The sequence below is a fragment of the Parus major genome, chromosome 8, assembly GCF_001522545.3.
Source record: "Parus major isolate Abel chromosome 8, Parus_major1.1, whole genome shotgun sequence".
Classification (NCBI taxonomy): domain Eukaryota; kingdom Metazoa; phylum Chordata; class Aves; order Passeriformes; family Paridae; genus Parus; species Parus major.
This window is the reverse complement of record NC_031777.1, coordinates 9,733,317-9,756,150: the sequence shown is the minus strand read 5'-3', so window position 1 is coordinate 9,756,150 and position 22,834 is coordinate 9,733,317. Positions and strand designations below refer to the sequence as shown.

The 22,834-nt window shown below is 38.9% G+C and overlaps 1 long non-coding RNA gene across 1 annotated transcript; it reads left to right on the top strand.

Annotated features, from left to right (window-relative positions):
• Positions 1 to 19,628, top strand: LOC107208247. The gene is made up of 3 exons (XR_001523136.3): positions 1 to 137; positions 17,303 to 17,424; positions 18,286 to 19,628. It is a non-coding gene; the product is annotated as an uncharacterized LOC107208247 (long non-coding RNA).
• The last annotated feature ends 3,206 nt before the right edge of the window (positions 19,629 to 22,834 follow it).

Sequence of the window (22,834 nt, the reverse complement as noted above, 5' to 3'; positions counted from 1 at the left end):
AATGAAGTTACTGCTGTTGCTGAATTTCCTTTAACTTCCACAATGCTCATGTTGTTTTCACAGATGGAGTGACTCCTACAGACATCATTATCTGGAATGTAATGAAAGGGGCCCGATACATCTCTGTGTCATGAAAGGTCTGTGATTCACCTTATTGTCCTGAGTGTTTTTGGTCATTTTCCTGTCCTGGTAAACAGCACTCTCTGCATGGAGATCAGCTCCTGATTAGCTTGATGTGCAGGACACATGCTCTGGAAACACCAGGGTAAAGCTTGCATAGTGTTCAATTCTTATGGGGTCAGTGCATCAAAAATGTGAAATATATATAACAAGTAGGTTTAAGTCCTGGTGGCACTGAAGGCATAGCATTTGAGATTTCTTTTCTGAAAGTTCAGCTAGTTCCTTTGTTATGTTGGAACATGACAATGAAAGAACCAAATATTATTCTGCATTAAAAAATGATTAATCTCTGATGCTTCCATCCCAGGGAGTTTATTGTCAAAACTGTAGGAAGTGGATGCATAAGGAAATGTTTTACAATAAAGATGACATCATTAATCTTCAGTATTTCTCTAAGCAAGACCTTTCCTGACCATGCAGAATGATAGAGAAAGAAATCTTTTACTTTATATAAGGGAATTCTGAGAGGTATTAGGACAGAAGACTCTTCCAAAGGCATGGTTTTCATGTTTGACAGGGGTCAAGCTTTGTGCTCGGTGTAGATGAGCCTTTTGGAGCCAGATTGTCAATCCAAACGCAAGCTGCTCCGTTTCCTGTTTATGCCTGTGCAGAGTTACACATCCTGACTCGCTTGCCTTCAGCTGCAGGTTTTTCCGCACTCCCTAGGAGACTACTTCATTAAAATGGCTTGTTATTTATCATTTAAGTAAGCCATTGGAATTTTGTTAATTCCTGTTTTATTTAACACATGCAAGACGGTATCATTAGCTAAAGGAAGATAATGTTAAGGTAGTAAGAGTTACTGATACTACTAATTAAATGACCTTTTAAAAAAAAAAATCTGATCAGCCTATGCCTGAATGTAGAGAACTGATGCCAAGTTTACTGCTTCACAGAGGCCTGGCCTATTGTATATCTGACCTGAGGTTATCAGCAATTGAAACCTGGTCTAGTAATTTAAAAATAAGCTTTTTGTATATTACACATTTCCATTTTTCCATCTGTCATAAGACTAATTAAATATGTTTCAGCATAAAGGGACATTTTTAGAAGAGCAATTTGCTTGATATGTTTATGAAGCTTCTCCATGGACAGAGACTGTAAGAAATTTTTATCATTCAGCAGTATAGCTCCTAAGTAGTCATCTTTTTTTTTTTTTAATTCCCTCATCTAATAAGGTGGACTGAAAACCAAAGAATTCTGACAGTTTGTGGTGCTTTGTCCTTTCCCTTTAAATTGGAGCACAATGAGGAAAAAAAAAAATTTATAACCAGGTTAGCTGTTCTCAGAGTTGTTCTGCACTGGCTAAGTCATGCCTTTCTTTAAAGGTAAAGTTTTACTAAATTTAATGAGCTTTCTTAATAGGTACCAAAGAGCTTTTGTTAATGGCCTGTATGCCTGGCTTAAAAGCTAAAGAAGGGTAGTTACTGAGGAAGGAGATTGCTAATTAGGCTTTACTTCCAAGCAAATGTTGATGCTATTTGATAAAATGACTGACAATGAACTACATATTCCTCCCTCCACCTCTTTCATTGCTTTACTGTAACTAGAAATTATATCTTTAATACATGCTATGCTGATTGATATAAAAGGACCATATTGAAGTTGGAAGAGATTTTATTACTTTAACAGTGAACTTTGCCATAAAATAATTAATATATGGCATGAGCAGAGTGAGTGTGTAATAAAGCCATAGTATGTCACATAATGACAAGAAAAAAGGGAGCATTTTGCAGCTTTTCTGGAAATTTGACAGAATTAGGAGGAGCCATATTTTCACTGTACTCAGTAGGAACAGAATAGTACATGATCTTCAGCTGGAGTAAATTTCAAAGTTAATGGTCCTCTTGGCTTTTACACTATCAAATAATATAACCTGTGACATACTGATAAAGACTGGCAAAAGCAGCAGCTGTAATGAAAATGAAGAACTTCTTTGATCCCTTTTTCCTAGTTTGTGCCTAACTCCATTAAACTTGGTAGGGCTACCTATATTTATTAATATGGTTTCTATTGGCATAGTATCTAAGTACTTCCAAAGGATTAATGGGTTTTAATTTAGTGATACTACCATGAGGCACAAAAATCTCATTGTTCCCATTTTAGGAGACTGAAATGAAGCAATTGTTCTTTATGCACTGATTTGTGTAACTTAGTGCAAGACTCTGAGACATCTTAATACCTTGGTGTTTCCACTCCCCACTCTGAGGTGGGCTCAGCCACTCCTTCTAGAAACTTAAGTACCAAAGATTCATACCTGAAATCTTCATTCTGAACTTTGTGCCCATTCAAAACCCGCCCTCTCCTCACAAAAAGGAAACCCAAGGCAAACAAAAACACCCCATGCAAACCATCTAAATCTACTAGCCAGCTTTGGAAAGGCAGTACGCAAAAAAAAATCTTTCATATGAACAACTGAATGAATCTTTTTCTCCCAAAGGTTGATTATAAGTTAATGCAGTTAATGATAGGGCTGAGGTTTAGAAATTTGGTTTTAATAGATGTCAAACTAATCATTAAATTCAATAAAGTTTGTTTCTTATATTGTTTGAAGTAAAAGGTGGTCAGAGGCTCTTTCCAGACCTTCTCTGTTGTCTTGATAAATTTTCTTAAATAACAGGTGATGAGAATATTTGTATCTTCAGTAATGATGGTATTGTTTGACTATCTTTTTTCTATTTTTATCATTTATTGTTTTCTTCTTACATTATAGATGTACCTGATGTAAATTGCAGAAAATAGCATTTTAAATACTTTTCCTCTATTGTCTTCTAAGTACCTGTAAGATCATGAAAACACCCTGCAGTACCCAAGTTAACTTCAGAGGGGTTCAGCAGCAATTCCCTTGGTGGTGATGTTCACATTGTGAGATGCCTGAACACACATGTTTTATCCATCAAGCCAAAAAATATCCCATTTAGGGCTTTTCCCCACAGTAATCAAGGCTGAAGACAGCAAAGCAGCATTCCCTTCAGAGGATGCAGCGACAACATGAACTCAACCTTTGTTAAAGACTAAGCTCTGCTACCAATTCCTTTTGCAATATATTGTAGTGTGACTTAGTTTCCTAAAGTGAAGGCAGCCAAGGTGAAAAATACAAGACTGCAGAATAATATAACAAAAATATGCACTGCATAAAGCTCCTGATTTTCAGACTTGCTGCTGGTCAAAGCTGGCTTATTGACCCCTGTCCACTCTAGCTGAGTAAACCTGCAGGTTTCTGCTAGGGAATGTTTGCAGCAGGAAAGGTCTTGGGCTCTAATTAAATGCAGAAGGCTTGCATATAGGCTTTCCAGATGTTTTAGTTAATTGAATTAATATAAATCCGAGCCTAATGTCTTCCTTTATTTTGGAGGTGAAAGCAGTGTTGTGACATGCTGGCATCTTTGAAAACAGTATTAAAACATAGTATTTGTGTTTCTCTTTTGTTTTGCACTATTTTTTTTTTCTTTTACTTACAACAAAATTGATTTTTGCCTACAAGAAGCATTTTGGCTGGCTCGTTCTGGAAAAAAAGTTGGTTGACATAAAAGCAAACAGCCTGTGGATTTGGCAAGATGATAAACAAAGATTTCTATTCCATTTGCAGTAGAATATTGCATTATGAGAAACATGAATAGTAATCTCACTTTTATGCACCTCAGGATGTCTTGCTGGAGACCACTCAATTTTACTTCAAAAACCAACCAAATAAAACTAAGGCAAACAAAACAAGGTATTTTCACAGCTTTGTTTTAAAATATCAGAGGCATATTTTTACTACAGACACAGTTTTGACATCCTCTTTTTTGTAGAATTCTCATCTGCTCTGATCATTTGATAAAGGCTAATTTTTCCAGGTTGCTTTGCTTTTGTTTAGTTTATTTTTTTCTTCAGAATTCTTAACCTTTTCATACTTTCAGTGTATTTTTAAATTATTGCAAAAAATTCCCCTTCCTTCTCCTGTGGCTAAGCAGGAAGCCAGCAGGATATCAATACTGCTTACTCACGGAAATTAAAAACAAAACAATAGGTAAGAAAAATAAAGAGATAGAACAAACAAGAGACGCTATCTTTTCTGTTAGAGCTTAATGTGTTGTGTACTGGGTATTCAATATACTTGAGCTTAAAGTATTGAAACTTCCTCAGAAGAGTTTCTGCAGAATTTGGCCCTTACTTATTTATTTCAGTGTCTGCAGCTGAAACATGGAGTTGAACTACCAGTCTATCTGTGTGCCCAAGCTCCAGGGAGAAAAAGCAATGGTAGCCTTGCAGTCCAGAGTTCAAGTTAAGGGGTGATAGTTTTCGGAGAGGCATTCTGTTTATTAGTTTATTTTTGTCATAGCCCTGCTGATGCTTGTGTATATGGGGCTCCCCAGGCAGGCACAGGAGATTCCAGGACATGTGTGGACACGTGTGTTCCTCCTGACTTCAGTGTGTGATGTGTCTAACTCTTGTCAAGTCTTTCCTGAAGTGCCTGGACTCCTCTTCCCAAACAGAACTGCAGTGTGTGCCAGGAGAGCACTGTCCTTTGTCTGAACCAGTCCAGACAAGGGCACAAACATGTTCCTTGCTTGTGCAGTTAAAGATTACCTTAGAGAGAAAGAAAAGGGGGAAGTATGCTTCCATCCACTTTTCCATTTCTTCAGTGATATGGTGATGTGACCAAGTTGCCTATCTCCCCTTGAATCAAAATGTACCTCATTAGCATTACTATTTATTTGAAACATCTTCTAATGCAATGATTTAATTTCATTTATGTAACTTGTAACTTACCTCTCCTTCAAAAACACTGGTTCTGAATTCTCAGTCTCCTGTGTTTTCTCCAATGTTGCCTTTTATTCTCTTAAATTTTCATTTGTAAGTTCATATGAATGGAGACTTGTATCCAATTCAACATCTTCTCTCTAGACTTTGGGATAAATAGACTTCTCCATTTGCCACTGACACGTGTGTGAAAAACAGCTCATAACATGATTGAACTCCATTGATTTTTCATAAAAGTTTAATAAGCTGATACAGGTCAAAAGCATTGCAAAATTTGTTATAAATTCCTGTGGTGATCTGAACAAGGCAGTGGGGAGAGCTGGCACCAAATACATGTTGAATTACACTGACAATAAATACATGCATAAATATGTGTTGAATTATGTGGAGGATAACAAGGACTTGAAACTTTTTGGTTAATTACCTTGAATATTGTACTCCAGATGATGAGATTTATAACATTGCGTGGCTCTCCTTGTTTATATTTTGTATTTGTTTATAAGGTGATTTGCTCATAACTGCTTTAGTAGGAAATGGATCTTGGAAAAATACTTTAATTGGTTCCCCAAAAGAATACCTCAGATTTACACATGAGCCCACTGAAATAGTTGACTAACATTGCATGTGTCCATTCAAATCAGGGGAGGTTCCAGTTGTGCTACAATTTTTAATCAAGTCTGGGCAGAATTGTCTGATAAGTTCCCTGAGGTGGTTGCAGTATGAGTTATGACATGTTTAAAAATTGCCTGGACAAAACACAGAGCCAGTGGTACATCAGTTACAGATGTCCTTTGGTCTTACAACACAGAAAATACCCATGCAGAAAACCTCAGTAGCTTCTCCAGGAGCTTGGAGATTGCCCCCACACCCCATCCCCTTCTCTGTGTTGTTCTGGGCCTGTGACCGTGGTGAGGGAAGCCTTGCATGGCCCATTGCTGCTGCTGAGCTTGTGGCCACAGGCCAGAGTCGTGAGCTGACCATTGGCCACGTCATTCTGGTGTGTCATCCCTCAGGACCTGAATCTTTCAAGAGCAGCAAAACCTTTTTATGGCTTAACTTTGTTCCTTGAGCGTGCAGACTGCAGAGGAACAGGATGTTTATTGTATGTACAGTGACCATTCCCACTGAAGAGGGGCTGCCTTTAGGGTGGGCACAGCTCCTTGGTGGGAAGTACCTCCTGTACCCTGGCACAGTGGTGTAGGTGTGGGTCCTGAGGACCTCTAGTGTGTGCCATGTTCCTCCCAAATGCACTAAGAATAGAATTTATTACGAGTAAGGCCCCATGTTTAATGTAGTCCTCAGGTCAACACTATCAGATGAGGTCTTACAGGGTATGGTATAATTCTTATCACTGGCTTATGTTTTTGTGTCATATGTGCTACATAGATGGATTCCTGAAAAGGTGTAAAATTTTCTTTGAAATTAAAAATCACAAAATATAATTTATTCAGAATATGAATAAGTTTTGGCCACAGGTTTTGTGGCAAGTATCCTTTTAATATAACAAAGGATGCCAACTTTCATATGGATCTAGCACACTGAAAAATGAGCCTTGTGCTCCCCTGCTGTCTGGCCAGTAGAAGAGGGGAGAATTCACTGTATGAATCCAAAACCCTCTGGAAAGCACTTCTTATAGCTCCAGTAAGGTCCTCTAGCTAGTTCAGTGTTTGCTATTGACACCAAAGACACCTGAATATTCCTCAATGCACTGGAATGTCCTAGAGGGTCACTAGTAAGAACTGTGCATTTTCTGTTACGGCCCACAGTTTTTAAAGGTTCCTCTCTATTACCATCTTCATTGCTGTCCTACAGATGAAAAAACAGGCAATTTCCTCTTTGCTTTATGCGCTGCATCAGTGCAACGGCTGTGTTCCAGCGTGATGCACTCAAAGTGTCAAGTATGAACCCGAAACTGGGGGGGAGGATTCTGCAGGAGCTATAAATTCCGTCTTTTCCAGAGGTTATTTCTGCACTCACCCTTGATGTGCAGAACTTATTTCTGTGCTTGGGTTAATGTTTAGGTTTTCCTTATAGGTCATCTTTTATTCTAAAAACTAAATAGAAATCCTTCTGCTTATCTATTAAATTTGTGGGTTCTGTGTACTGTACAATATGTTTAAGGGAGGGGATATTCTTTTTTGAATGATATCTCTTCAAGTGAATTGGTTATTTTCTCTATAACCTTTCCTGTCAGTGCCTTCAGAAAAGCAGTCCAGCAATCACTTAGGTGTTTATATTTTATGGTTATAATATATAATTAATAACATATAATTTATTTCTAATATTATAATTAATTAAAATTAATAATATATAATTATAAATATAATTATCTTGTAATTAAAATATGTTTTCATATAATTTTAATTTATCCAGTGTATATGTCAGGCTTGAGATCTTTGCGCAGCCTCTGTTACTCCTAAGACACAGCAATTTGTTAGTAGCTCAGCATCTGATCTGTTCTGCATTTCCCTCACACAAATGAGTCTTGAGTATGTTACCACTAGTATTTATTCAGATAGGAAGATTTATAGCGAGATTGGGACCTGCAGATGGTTAGCAGTCAGTGGAGATGCGATCTTTTAGTCAAGGTGGCTGACCAAGGAAAAGCCATCTTCTGAGCTGGGCGTGGACCCAGGAAAGGGGTGTGTTGGACAGGACTTGGATGCCCACTGGTGGGTAGATGGCACAGGTCTTGACTGCAGCCTCCTGCCTTTGTTCCAGCTCTGCTCTCAGCTGTAGCTGGAAGGGCAGGGTCCTATGGACCACCTAGTCATGTGATTTATGCTGAATGATGGACAAGGTAGGATTCAGAAGCAGTTTATTTTCCATTTCTGTTCTGCAATGCCCAAGTTACTTTGAAATGTTCCTGAAAGTCACTCAAGTTGGGTAAGTTGTGTCCCCCTGCCTTAGCTGTAGAGGGGATTCATCCAGGTGAAGTATTTTTTGGACCTACTGGGAAAAGAGACTGTATTTATGTGAAACTGTTGTTTTGGGTGTTGGTTTTTCTTGGGTTGTTTTTTTTTTTTTTCCTGTTATGTGGCCATTGATTTTAGACATGAGAAAAGTTATTTTTATGAATCCTTTCTTACCCTTTGAACATTAAGCACCTTTTTACTGTTGTCTTGGTTATATTTTCTTATGGTGCTCTTACTCTGCTAATGTGTGTTATTTTTTTCCTTTTCTGCAAAGACTTTTGACTTTTCAAATGCACGTGAGTAGCATTTATCCCCCTCACATTATGCTTTATGCTTCTGAAGGATTCAGCACTGTGGGAAAAACATAGAATGTTGTGTAGAAAAGAAATCAAAGAATATTAATGGATTCAAACGAAGAAATATGAAAATTGAATCCAGACTCACATTTGTCTGTAAATTATTAGAATGAACACAAGTATAATTTAATGGAAAGTAACTTAACTGTAGCTTAGTAATGCTGTACTTTATCCTGCATGTGAATGGTAAGAAATGTGGTGTTCTAGGCAGGAAAAACAGTGTTTCTTACAGTTTGCATGAGACCATTGGAAAACAGTAATGTAGGGAATCTTAGTGATAAATCCAGAAAAAAAGCAAGTTGACATTCATGGAATGGGCTTATTTACATATAAATGTTACCAGAGGTGCAGTTAATTCTTAACAATTAACTCCAAACGCTCAGGAAACTTTAAAAATAGATTTCTGTCAGAGGCATCTGAATTTTCTTCTTGTCTCCTTTTTGTCTTCTCTGCCCTCCCTGCCATGTTCCTCCTGTTTTCCACCTCCCTGCTTGGCAGTTCCTGCTCCCCTTGCATTGTCTCAGCTCTGCTCAGCTGCCCAGGGAGGTGGGCACTAATGCCAGCATGTGGTGCTGACTTCCACGAGGCTGCCTGAAGGTGGAGGCACTCCAGGAGCTACTGACACCACCCATGTTGGGCTCTTGCCATTCTCACAGTGCCTTTGTGGCCATGTGTAACCTCCCCTGCCCTCAGCAGAGACAAGAGACACCCAGAGGGGCTGCAGGAGATCCCAGCACATCAGCACACCGCACACGGGCTGTGGGAATAACCCAGAGGGCTGTTGAGGAGCAGTGACTTGGGTGCCAAATGCAGCCACCTCTCACAGCAGGAGCTGCAGGAGCACAGAGAGCCTGGAGTTTATGGGAAGCACTGGGTGAGCAGGAATAGGCCGTGTCTTCTCTAGTGGGACAAATGCACTGCCTTGGACATGCCACGGTGTTGAGTGGGTGAGGGAAGCCCCGTGAGGATGGGCCTTGCCTCAGCCATGGCAGTGCTCTGGGAACTTCAGCCAAGGGCTTTCAAATGAAACGTATGCTTGTTTCCTGTATGGGAAGAGTTGTGCCCTGAGGAAACGGGCAGTGCTTTGAATGTAGGGCTGGTGTCTAAGCTAACTTTTCTGGTGCCAGAAAAGGAGCAGTGTGGGGCTGAGGAAAGGGAATGCAGCTGAAGGATTTGTGTATCTTACTGTTGTTTTCGGCAATAATTGATTTGAAGTACTTTAAGTGAAATCAATAAAAAATGTATGAATAAATAATAGGAGGAAAAATTTGCCTTGTGGCCATATAAATATTTTTGGGCTAAGCTTTTAAGCTTTCATCTAAGTGTGTTAGGCTGTGTAGTCCCAAATAACAACTAAGTCGCTGTCATTAATTGTTATTTCCCTTTTACTGTGTAATTTTCATGGTTTGACAGGGTTTGGGGTAGTCATCTGTGAAGTGATGGGTGCCTTTCCTCATGCAACCCCTGTGCCCAATTCCCTTCTGCCACCAGGTCTTGAGTGTGGGTGGCAGGTGCTCTTGGTGTTCTGCTCTGCTGCCTCCTGTAACAATGTCTTGTAAGGTCTCTTAGGAGAGAGGGAGAAAAACTTTGTCCCTCAAAACAGAGGCAAGCAAATACCAAAATCCCTGAAAGCTTGTATGACTTTATGCGAAAGAGGGAGGTTCAGATACACAATTCAGTGTTACTGATGTGTCTGAGAGCCCCTATCCACACTCCTGTTTCTCCTTTAGTTTATGCTAGAGGAGTGACAACAACAGAAGTACAGGGGCTAAAGTTTTACTTTGTGGATGTTGTTTGGGTACAGTTTTTCTGAAAGGTTTTTGAGGTTCTTTTTTTTCTTCAGTTTATTCATGAGGATTTTTTTCCTTTTCTTTCTCTTTTTAACTTTTTCGGTTTTCTTCTCAGATTATAATTCCATTTTCTTCTTTCTGTCTTTATTTTGCTGCTGATAGTTCGTTTTAAATTTTTTGTACTTCTGTTATGTTTCAGTATGTAGGCTGGTTTTGACCTTTGAATTTTTGCAAAATATCCCTTCCCAAAACAAGCATGCCTTCATAACCTGTTTTACTTTGTAGATACATAGACTCATTGATCAGACTGGTTTTAGTGTGGTTTTGACAATCATGCAAGTAAAAAACAAGAGCAGATCTACACATTCTATGTGAACAGTGAAATGCAACTGTTTTATATCAGAAAAATTAAGGAGTGACTTATCTGTGCCAGTATTACCTGTACTGCCAGGTGATTTGTGCTACTGTCTGCACTGACTAAAGCCTCTAAATCTCATGGAAATGCATGACACAGATGATCAGTTTAAGTTTTTCTTTAAAGAACTTGAAATGGAGTGGAAATACTCTCTTAAAAAGATGTTCCCGTCCCCCATCTTTCTGTAAACAGTCTCTATTAGTAATACAACACATAGGTTACTAGTATGGTCTGTGTTCTGTGTCATGAAATGTGTAACTAAAAAGGTTAAATTTTCATTTTGTTAAGTTTCTCCATAGGTTGTCTGCAGAGGAGAGAGATTGGTGAGTAGTGCTGGGTGCATAAGTGATAGGATGAGTGCACACCTCACTGTTTTGGTTGACTTTTCGATACAACACTGCAAATGCAAGCACAGAGTTAAATGAGTGAAGTCTTTTAAAATCAATTCCTCCCCTTTTCTGGCGATGCTTTTTTCAGTAAGGTTGTCTGTAAGAAACCCTTCATTTTACAGAGCCATTGCTGGTGGCTTTAAGGAGGAGCTGGTTGTTTGCAGCATTTGGGTGTGACTGCAGAGGGGTGATGCCCCAGCACTGTGTGCAGAGGCTCGGGGCACAAGGAAGGTGTGACCAGCACACCCCTCCTCCCCTGCTACGTGTACCCTGGCATAATGATCCACACTGTGGGTTAGGATGTATTAGGTAGTGGACTGTGAAATAGATTCTTAGCTATATCAATATTTATGTTATGACTTTCTGTCCCTAGTGAACACTTATTTCTGAGAAATTAAAAAGAAAGAAACACCAACACCCCCCACCCCCAAAATAATGAAAACCCCCACCCAAACTCATACAATGTAAATAAGTTGAAATCCCCACAAAAATTCTACTGAGATTTTTCTGGCTGTTGCTATGTTTTGGAGTAATACATTGTCCGAGATACAGCACTGCTAGGATGTATTAGACTAGTATATCATAAGAGTGTCATAGCTTTGATGATGTATTAATGGAATACATCATTAAGGTGCCATAGCTCTTATGACGCATTACTCCAAACACGACCAACTGGGTGGGTTAGCATATAGGCATGTGTGTGTATGAAGCTGTGTTTCTCTACCTAAAAGTTCCTGTGCAGGAAAAGTTAGGAAGACCTGAAAGTCAGGAGCTTCTGAAGAGAGTGATTGAGCTGTGTGGGACCAAAACAGAGGCTGGAGCACTACTGTACTTGCAAAATCTCTGAATGTACAGAAAACATGGGGAAAGAAGAAGAAATTGCTTTTACTAAAGCAATGATGAATTTTCATTCCCTTTCAACGAGTACAGTGATATGATCTGTATTACATGAACAAGTCCAGCAATTTTCAAAAACGTCTTGACAAGTTTTTTTTCAGTGTATTTTTTTCAATTTGATATCATATTTTCAGGGAAAATTGGGTTGAATAGGTTTATGCAGATATAAACCCTTCTGCTGTAGCTGTTATTCATCAGTTTCTTTGTTGTATATGTCAGCTATTTCTGGTTTCAGAAAAAAAGTTTCTGGTAAGCAGTTTTTTAACAAAGTTTGTTCTTACCACATCTCCAGACATAGCCAGATTTGGACAAGCTTTCGAGAAGCAAACTGATAAATCCCTGTTACCCTGAAAGTGATATCTTGAACTAAAGCACATTAAATATTGATGATGATACCTCCTTGTTCTCTAACAAAAAGATTTCATGTGTTGTGTGTATTTATACTTGCAAACTTTCTATCTCTTGCCTGTTTTAAATGCTCTGTATTGTCATGTTATGGATGTTATGGACTCCATGTATGTCCTTGAATAGTCTATTTTTTGCCTGGTTTTGTTAAAAATCCAGCTCACAATTGTTCTGGTCTTGCAATGGTACATATTTACTAAATCTGAATATTACTATTTAATCTAATTAATCTCTTGGGGATTTTTTTTCCATTCATAGAGCTGGGTGAAAGATTTGCCTGTTATTGATTTTTTTTCTCCTCTTAGAAAGCCATGTTAGAAAGAAGAAGATGCAGAGGCAGATGTAAAACACCACTTTTTGCTGACTATAGAGAGGAAAGTGTTGGAACATTTCCAGCTACTGAATATACCTTTCCAGTGTAAATTACTCTTCTGCTCTTTATGATGAGAGGCATAAAGTATCCAGTGAAAAAGTTTAGTTTTCCAGGTTCCACGGCAGACAGTATTTGCATAACTTTGCCCACTTTTTACATCAGTGTCTTGAACACTAGATGGCATTGGCATTGTTAGTGTAATGGGAAGAGATGGAGGATACTCAAACCTCCTCCCTTCAATGGCTCCCATCTTTCTTCCTGCCTTTTGAGAAGCCAAATCAGACAGCAAAATTGTCAAGTTCCCAGGGATAGTACCATACCAAGTGCTGCATTTTCAGGTAGCCTTCACTGGTTGCTGCATGGTCATTGCAGAAATGACCCAACCTACATAGCAGATTCCTGCTACTGGGTGGTTTTGCACTGACTGTGCAGAGCTGAGATTGCACCTGCAGCAAACCCCAGACAGCCTGTGGAAGACACCGTGCATGGACTTGCCAGCTGCTGTGTTATGATGCATTCACAGTGATTAGCAGATTGCATTTTATCTTGGCTGGTGTATTTTTATTTTAATTTTAATTTTTTTTGGTATTCTGATCTATATATTTTGGTATTCTCTGCTATAGTTTCTGTGGTGGTTGATTTCTTCTGCTCCTGTTACCACTCTTGCCCATAAGTACAGAAAATGATTATATTTGTGAGTATTCTAGACATCTCTCATTAGAAGCAGCAGTTAACTAGGGATGTTAAAAGCAATCTGCATATGTAGATTTGTATCTTTTTCAGGCCAGCAGAATAGTGTTTTGCAGCATGAAAGCTGATATTAGAAAATCGTGTTTCTGTCCTTTAATAATGCTGGTATGACCTTGGCTTTGTGTTCCATTTTGTTATATATATATATTTTGTTCCAATTTGTTATTTATGAAAGCCTAGATGCAGAGCTTGAAGAAAATCTTGGGAAGTTGGCTGTGAGAAGTAATTTCTCTGTGTTGTTTCTGCTTCAAAGCTTGGTGTGAACTGATATCAAGTGACTAAATCTGGGATTAGATGGCATCCCTGCATGATATGGAAATTTTTCATCTCCTCAGTGATGCCCTAGGCCTTCTTTAAAGGTCTGTTCTAACCCAAACCATTCTATGATGATAGAAGTTTAATTCTATTGACTGAACCTGTTTCTCTAGGGATGGCTGTGTAAAAAAGGGCTGTGAAAGCCATTTGTGCTCGGTGATACCACAGGGTAAGATCAGTAGTAGATCCACATTTCCCTTCTTTCAGAAATGTGCTCTTCATGGGATGGAACTTGGGTGGGTTCCATCCCATAAATTTGCATTATTTATGGAATTTATATATAATATATATAAATGATATATAAATTGTTTGAGAAGCAATGCTTTATTCCTGCAATATAGCAGCCTATTTTATGCAAGTTGCTGTAATCTTTGATTGGGGAGTCATGCATAACCTAGTATTGGAAGCAATTATTTTAATGACAGTTTAGTGACATATCATCAGACCTGGAGTAGATGGGTAAATGGATTCTCAGAAAACTCTGCTTCTTGTTCTATGACTATTTTCTAGTTTTTTGCTAATTAAAATTAAGACAGGAGGTGGCAAAATAATGAAATTAGTAGATCCTGAAAAACTGAGTCAAGAAAGCAACTGTAGTTTCATAAGGGTAGTAGTAGAGAGAAGCATGAAAACAGCGCTGTGTCTTGCCTGTTATTCCTTTATTAAGCATAAAACCTTTTCAAATGCCTGTTGTGGTAGTAGCTAGGGACTCAGCCCCAGATCAGGGCTTGGTCATGCTAGTGATAAACATACAGCTTCCTGTGCAATGGATAAAATTAGGGTTTTGTTTTCTTTAATAAGGGTTGAGGTTTTTTTACACTAGGCAATATCAGTGATATTATTACAGAGCAGTACCTTTCAGTTGTCAACATGCTGTATTTCAACTTCTCTGAACACAAAAACACTCACTGCTAAGGCAAGATGATAGAAAAACTCACTCATTCTTAACATCCTTCCTATGTTGCATCAGCCAGAGTTGGAGTGTGAACACACTTCTAGTTTGAAATGTGCTGTTTGGAAGAGCTGTAATAGCTGTGCTCTGTTGGCTTTACCTATTACAAATCATATGCCACCACTCACATGTTCCTGTGGTCGATCCAGTCCTTATTGTGTGTTTGAAATGTTAAGTGTCCCTCTGGAACAGAAGTTCCTCTCTGAGGAAGCTGTGAACCTGAAGCATGTGGGGACCCTCCCCAGGAGTTCTGTAGTTTGAACCCTTGGCAGAATCAAAGAAGGGAGACTTATTCTTACCTGTTGTTGAACTAGGAGATCCAAGGCAGAATTTTCTGAGGGATATATTTCCAGATCTGTCTCTTTCTTCAAGGAAACTTGGAATTTGTGTTCCAGGACCCTTCCTCCTCTTCTACAGATTAATTTAGTTACTACATTGTTGACACATTTGCTTTAATATTGCAAAATAATCCATTACTTTTTACTCTGTTATCATAGGCTTAATGCTTCTAAAATGCTTGCTGTGTGGTAACTTCCTCCCATGGAGAAGGACAGCTGGGCACAGTCCTGCTCTGCTTGCTGTCCTGATCAGCTCTGGCGAGGGGCAGCCAGTCAGGGAGTCTTTCGAGGGGACATTTCAAAGCAGAGGAGGTGGGGCAGGGAGAAGAGTCTGATGGCTTCTGTGGCTACTGCCTTGGAGATGTCGTTTAGTAATGAAGCACAAATGTTTAGGAGCTTTTAAGGGATATTGTCTTGCTTTTGGAAATGGAATGTTTCAGTGCATTTGTCTGGCTGCACTGCAAGGTTGCAATGAATTTGGAGAGTGAATTCTTAAGAATCGGAACTCTCAGAACTTTCATCATAATAGTATGATGTGGGATCCCAGCAAGTGTTGTAGCGTAATTTATTGATGTCAGTGCTGGTTGTGCATGCAAATGTGATCTTCATGAAAATGTGAATTACTGGAAACTGCCGTGTGTATCTCTTTGACAAGAGAGGCTGGTTTGGGAAATCAAAATAGATTTTCTATCTGTTAGCTTCACAAGAAGTTCCTTATAACTGTAACCACTGGCCCAATGAGCCAAGACCCCCATCAACTGCTTCACTTAATGACGTCTTTTATTACAGTTCAGCAACCCAATGGAGTGAGTAGCTACATAATGAACTAAGTGCCTCTGAAAGCTCAGCAGTAAAATTTTTGCACATCAATGCTGTGAAAATGTTCTCCCATGGCTTGAGTAGGCGTTTTTTAGTGTAGTTTAGGAGAAATTACACACTAGCAAAACAAATCAGGAGAATCAGTAGTCATCAACCTACAAGTAATGATCAAGATCAGTGTGGTTGAGACAGATTTTACAGTGTGTTGATATCACCAAAGACATCTCTGTGGTCAGAACTTCAACAGCAGATACAGAATGAGAACTATTTCTTTGGGGAATTTAAAAAAAAATCCTTTTTTTTTATTTTAATTTTATTAAATAACCCTATGCAATCCTCCCTCCTGCCTCTTCCTTGCAGAAAAGTGCACTCTTGTGTGGATTAGCTTGTGGAGTTTCCAATTTGCAGTGTATCAGGGAGCAGAAACCAAGTAAACTCTGTTATATGAATGGGCTGTGGAAATAAACTGTATAAGAAAGTGAATTGACTGCCCTGAGTCATTCTTAGCTTCTTCGTTTCCTCTAATTGGTTTGCTTTAATTATTACATTGCACTTCTGTTGTGATTTTGCACAGCTTCTCATTAAGCCTTGGCTTTTTTCTTTTCCACTGTTACTGATCCGTGCAACAGGTGTGCTAACTACCTTTTAGCATCCTGGCTGTAAAATGAGAAAGATTTCTATCAGCAATGTCTTGGGTTCTACCAATTCTACACACATGCCATGTAAGTGCTGCTTGTAAACAGCCTGGGTAGGGGCACAAAGATCCTTTTGTAGTTCCAGAGGTAGATGGTGCCTAGGGAATGAGGCATGACAAAGGTCTGAAACTCAGGGGTTTCATTTCTGGGGAATTTCATACCCTTAAGATCAGTTTGTAATGCAAGCTCTGTTTCTTGGGAATGGCCTTTTTTAATTTTATGTTAATAAAAGATGTGTATTTGGCTTCATGTCAGAAACAAGAATTCAGAGACTTTGAAAAACCTTTCAAGACTGTTACAGCTGTAATTGGTGTGTTTTGTCTTAGGTGGAGAATTTGAAAGGTTTATTTCGAGAATATACACAGTTAAGGGCAGGAACTGTTACTCATCTGTGTTTGGAAAGCAACACCAGCACAGTCTGGATAACAATGATACTACAGAAGGTTAAAAGAACAATTAAAGAGTGGAAATAATGACCTAAGGGAGGAACACTTAACTTAGCACGCCGATGACTGCACATCATGTGTTTGGGGAAATCTGAGGGGAGAGAGTGAGAGAGTTGTCAGAGAGACTAATACTCTCTGAAGAAATATGTTGAAATCTCTGCTTACATTTTATAAAAATGATATCAAATAACTTGAAGAAAAATCCTTTGAAAAGGAAAGAGGGAATTTGTCCTCATTTGTGTTTTCTCCTTGGAGAGCTTGCCTAATTTTTTGGTTCTTTCTCTTTCCTTTCTGAGTACCTTGGGACAGGGGGAGTCTGTCAATAAAACAACATCTCCAAAGACACTTTTTTGTGCACAGGGAGATGCACAAAAAAGCTGCCAGGTAAATCCAGCTTCCCAAAGCCACTCTTCCAGAGCAGCCTGAGTGCTCTGGAGCCAGCCAGTGTCCTTCCAGGATGGATACACCAGAGATATCACATGCTGGCACCATTTAGCAGCTATATTTTGTGTTTGTTGCAGTTTTGAAATGTTACTGAGACAGTCATGTTTCTGGAACAGCACAGGATGTAGGTCAATCTTGGCTGTGTCCTACAGGTGGGAGGATCAAGGCAACACATCCTGGGCATTTTCAGGGATTACAGGTGAGTTTGTGACTGAAGGGAATTACTGGGTTGTGTGCTTTGGATCTCCAGAAAACAACTCTCATACAAGCTGAACTACAGACCTGCACTTCAAATACTTCATGATTGACAGACCAATGGAAACAGAACAGGATTTTTTATATATATATATATATATATATATATATATACACACATATATATATGTATGTATATGTATATATACAATTATTCATACAAAATCATAATAATAATAATAAAAAATAAGAATAATAATTTTTAAAGGGGATAGAGTTTTTGCTCTTTTATCCATCTTGTGGAACACATCAATTATGTCTGTATATAGACTTTTTTTTTAAATGGTTCTTTAAACTACAAACAAATTATAATTTTCTTCCTGGCTACGTTGCTTTGTATTGTATTACTTACAGCTTTCATGAGAAGGCATTAAAACAAAGCAGAACAACTACAAAGTAACTACCAGGAAGAAAACACGGTTTTTCTTGTATTCTTGGCCTCAGTTTTATCACCCTGAAGTGATCACTTCCTTTGTGGAGCTTTTTTCTTGTTTTGTATATATTATTTCTGTGTGTAGTTGGCTGCATGAAATCAACCTCCTAACAGAGCCAAAATGTAAATTAAAAAAAAAAATTGGTGAGGAGTAAAGCTAACAGCATCAGTAAAGTGATCCTTTAATAAATCAATTATAGTCTAAATATCTGAAAATACCTGTTATTAAAATTCTGTTGTTTTCTTCACCGCTCCCACATGCAATAAACGAACAGTGATTCTGTTATTAATTACTTCCAAGTATATAAATGGGGAAACAGTTCTAGAGCTGCAGATAATCTCCCTAAATCTCCCTCCTGTCTGTGTTTCCAGGCTGGCAGCTGCTGACACCGATGTGTAGCACAGGGAGCAGTTGGGCTGTGCAGTGTTTGCTTCCAGCGAGTGCCCCTGTTGTCTCCTTGGAGTTGCTGCTCCATCCTGAAAAAACATTACTGAGACACCACTGGTGCTGCTTTGCAGGAGGATGTTCTCAGGACTCTGGCACACAAGGTGAAGTACCAGCCAGCTTTTCTGACAGCAAGGAAAAGTGTCTTGAATGTTTCTCTAGAAAGTACAGTGGGTTTTCTTTTTAAACTTTTTTTTTTTCTCTGCCAGATGCCCAAGGGGCAAAGTTTGATAAATAATTAAAAAAAACCCTTAAAACAAAAAACACAAACAAAACAAACAAACAAAACCCAAGAAAACAAAAAAGCAAAATTTAGTTCTCTTTCCTCTTTTTGCCAATGACTATTTTCTTGGTTATGTTGAATATTGCTAATTGTTGTTAGTGAAAAGAAGGCTGTCTTCAAACAATTTAATCCTAGCCCAGATGCCACTGCTCTGTTTAGATTCATCTATTAATATTTCTGTGCAGTTAACTAAAATTCTGGGATGTTTCCTCTTTCCTCTCTGAAAACAGTGTTTGGTAAGGACTGTAGACTGTTTAGGTCTATGGAACTGGTCATTGTAAGCAAAGACACAGAGGGTTGATTGGTGACCTTGTCTTGCTTTTGGCTGGAGCTTCCTCAGCTTGGTGTGACCAGGCCCAGCAGTCACTTTCCTGTTTTGACATTGGTGGTCACTTTGCTGCTTCAGACATGTAGACAGTATTATGTCCTTGACTTTTCCCACTCCTCGACATATGACAAACCCTCTGGAAAATCCTGGTATGTTGGTAAAATTTACTTATGAGTTTTGGTTTTGATACAAAGAAAAGGAAAATTAAAGTAGAAATGGGGCAGAGGAAACCTGAGTGGTACAAAAAGAGGGGGAACATGACAGAAGGATCCTGTGAAGAATGAGGGCTCTTGCTGGGAGGGTGTGGGGAGCATCAGCTGGGTTTTCAGTAATACAGGTGAGCAGAGGAGGGGCACTGATATAAAGAAACAAAAAATTGTGAGATATGTCCCAGCCCCACCTTCTCAGGTTCAGCACCACTGAACTTCAGTATCTGAGGTTCTGTATGCCAAAGCATGCAGGACTTGGGAGGTGTTTGCAACTGCAAATCCAGGTATTGTGGGGCTCAGGAAAGTAGTCTTAGGAGAAGTAGAACATTGCTGTGGAATACTTCAAATGAATTTGTGAATTGAAAAAACAATTTTCACAGTTTGTTTGCAATATGTAGTGTTTGATTCTAAATAAAAGCATACTCCAATAATAAACTTCTGTTTTCACAGCATGTGTTGAATTAATTGATTAAATAAATTCAATCAATTATTCCATGTCATGTTTTTTATCTGAAATTGATGTACAATGAAAAATAAAACAAAGTTTATTAAATGAAAACTAAAACCAATATGGCTTACTGTGGCAGGTCCCTATAATATATATACATGATAATTTATTCAGGCTTTGTTAATACTTCAAAGCAATTATAATAATCCAGCATATTTTATTTAATTTTTTTCTTTTAGATTAAAAGTGAATCAAGATTAAATATTTATGAAACATAAATATCCTCATGTCTCCTCCATGTCCTTTTTTTATTTTACTTGTGGAGCTATTCCTCCCCCGTTATCTCTTTTGCTCTCTACTACAGTTTATGGACAGATCATAACAGACATTTACAATACTCTGTATTTTTTACTGTTGAGTTCAAACAAAAGCATTCGTTCAGACCTTCTCTTAATGTACAGTTGTAGTGTGCTGCCTTGGTATAGGAAGCAGAGCTCTTTGCAGAACTTTCCTTCTTTGATATATGTTTATCAAGACCAAGCTGTAAAGATCAGGACAGCTGTCATGATGTAGTGCAAGGTATAAACACCAGAGTATTGATTTGAAATGTCTGCCTCGATTCTCTGCTATTCTGCACCAACAGTCTTCTGCTTATATGAGTCAGAGGACACCACTGCGGAGCAGGAATTGACCTGTGCGTATGACTGAAACTCAGTGTCCCCCAGGGAGCTGTGCCTCATAAAATATTTGATATAGGAACAGAAATACTGGATGTTTGAGCATGCTTTAGGAATTCCCAGAGGTGGCATGTGGGGTGTGTGCACACGTCTGTAGGCATGCCAGCAACTACTGAATGGCCGTCAGCATTTTCTGTTGTACAAACAGGAGCTTGTTTGCGGTCCTTCCCACAAACATGCTTTATTCCCTCTGCTGCAGAGTCCCTGTTTTGCTTGATAATTGCAACTGACAGCCTGGATTGGTGGTATCCAGCAAATGTTCAGCAGCATCAGTGACAGGGTGATTGATGTGAACACCGCACAGGGAGGTTCTTGCTCTGTGAAGGTTCTGGTATGCAGCAGCATGATAAGCAATCAGTGTTACTGGAAGCATTCTGACATGCTGCACCTCAGCATGAGAAGCATTTCATCCATTTACACCCTGGTCCCTGAACACAGGGAGGGCAAGATGTCAGTGGACACAATTGTGACTCCAGTGCTGCTTGTTTTGGCCTCTGTTTTATTAGCAACTAATGGTAAGCCCTGCGGTCCTTGCTGAGGCAGGGCAGCGGTGGTCTAGGCTTTCATGGATACAGAAACCATCAGGAGCTTGTGCTCCACCACCTTGCTTAACTCAAGTCTGAATTGTCCCCTGGGGCATGCACAGGACATTCACAGCACTAAATGTAGGATTTAGAGAAATTACAGTGAAATGGAAATGGGTCAAGATCTTCTTGGGGCAATGGTGAAAACTCACCTAGTATTGCTTGTCCAAGTATGCATGCCAGACTTCAAAACTGTCAGCAAAATAGAGAGCATATTGTTATGTATTGGAGCAAACCCAATTCTCTGCTTGATACAGATAATCTACATCTTGTCCCACCAATGTGTGCCAGACCAGACTGTTATCTATCAAGTAGCTTCTAGTGCTGCTGCTTTCTGCTGAGATCCAATGGCATCAGAGTAGATGTCAGCTCTATACTCCATCTGAGGGTCAGGTCCCCTTTTACCTTTATTATTTAGGAAAAGTTTTTCTGTTGACAAGTTGCCGTTAGAAAATGAGTCTTTTTTCTACATAAGTGCAACTGAATTTGCTCGACTGTCACAGAAATTTTTGGGCTCATGCCAGTATCATAGTGTAACACAGCTCTAGGATCTGCCCCAAGAAGTTTTGCAACTTTCTTGGTTTGCTGTTAGTTTAATGCTGTTTGCCATTCCAAATTCTGACAGATGCAACAATATAGAATTTCCCTGGAAAAAAAACAGCAACTCTGTCAGAGAAGGTAAAAATATTATTAAAACTCTTGTGATGTATTTAGACTCTGGGCTTCAAGGTAGGGGTTAATAGAGTGTTATTCAGTATTCCAGGAAATTGTCAAGATCACCAAGTATTGTACTGATTTGACCTGTGTTACATTGAACTCTCTCTTTCCATGTTTCCAATAAAAATATACAGCAGATTGTTCCAGAAGCAGTGTGAAACTCAGTTAAAAATAAATCCCCTCATACTTTAAACATGTAATGTGTATACTAAATATATCACACCAAAATTTATCTCTTGTAAGGGAAACAATCTAAAATATATCAACCCTGAAATCTCCCCTGGGTCTTCTGCAAAACCATGGTTTTCAGTTATGATTTCTAAAAGTTAAAATAATCCTTCCTCATTTGTAAGCCAACAAATCCTCTGTGTTTTACTCTGCTTTTATTGCAACACTAAACCAGCTTTGTTTCACTCAAGTGCAGGATTTGTAAATAACTAATTATAGCCTTGTTTTTTTTCCCTTGAAGCATTAACATTTGGCACCTGAGAGAACAGCCCCATTTCAACTACCAGACAGTTCAGGGGAAGCACTGGACTCGGTCTCAAAACAGTAGGGTACAGCTGACAAGCTCTCTTGGACCACTTCACCTCCTGCTCTCAGAACAGCAATCAAATGAGCCAGAGGGCAACTTTAGGAAAATATTTTCTCTAGTAGCAGTAACATCTGTCTCCTTGGCAGCCTGCACTGGCAGTTGTGTTGGAAGCTGTGGGTTTGCCCCTGGCCCTGCCATGTATTTACATTGCTGAGAGGTTATCCTGAGCTCTGGTGGATCCTGTTACCTGATTTTCTTTTGTTCTGTCATTTTCTCTCCCTGATGCTTTGGCTGCAAAAGTATTTATGGGTACATGTGAAGTGAAAATTACATGAGTGTGCAGTACGAGGTCAAAGGTATTAATTTGAAAGTATTAAGTGGTAAATTTCTTTCTGATTAGAGATTCAGCTTTTCTGATCTGTTTTAGCTGCATTTTCTGGCTTCAGCCTAGGCAATGTCACCCACCATTGCTGTCTGAACTTTTGAAGGTGCTGTTCTCTACACTTGTGTCTACTACTTGTATCAAATTCTCTTTGGTGATCATATTTCTCCTGCATTGTACTCTCTTCTTCTAAGTAACTGATTTTTGACGGATACTTCATTTCAGTGGAATGATGGTATTACAAAGACAATTA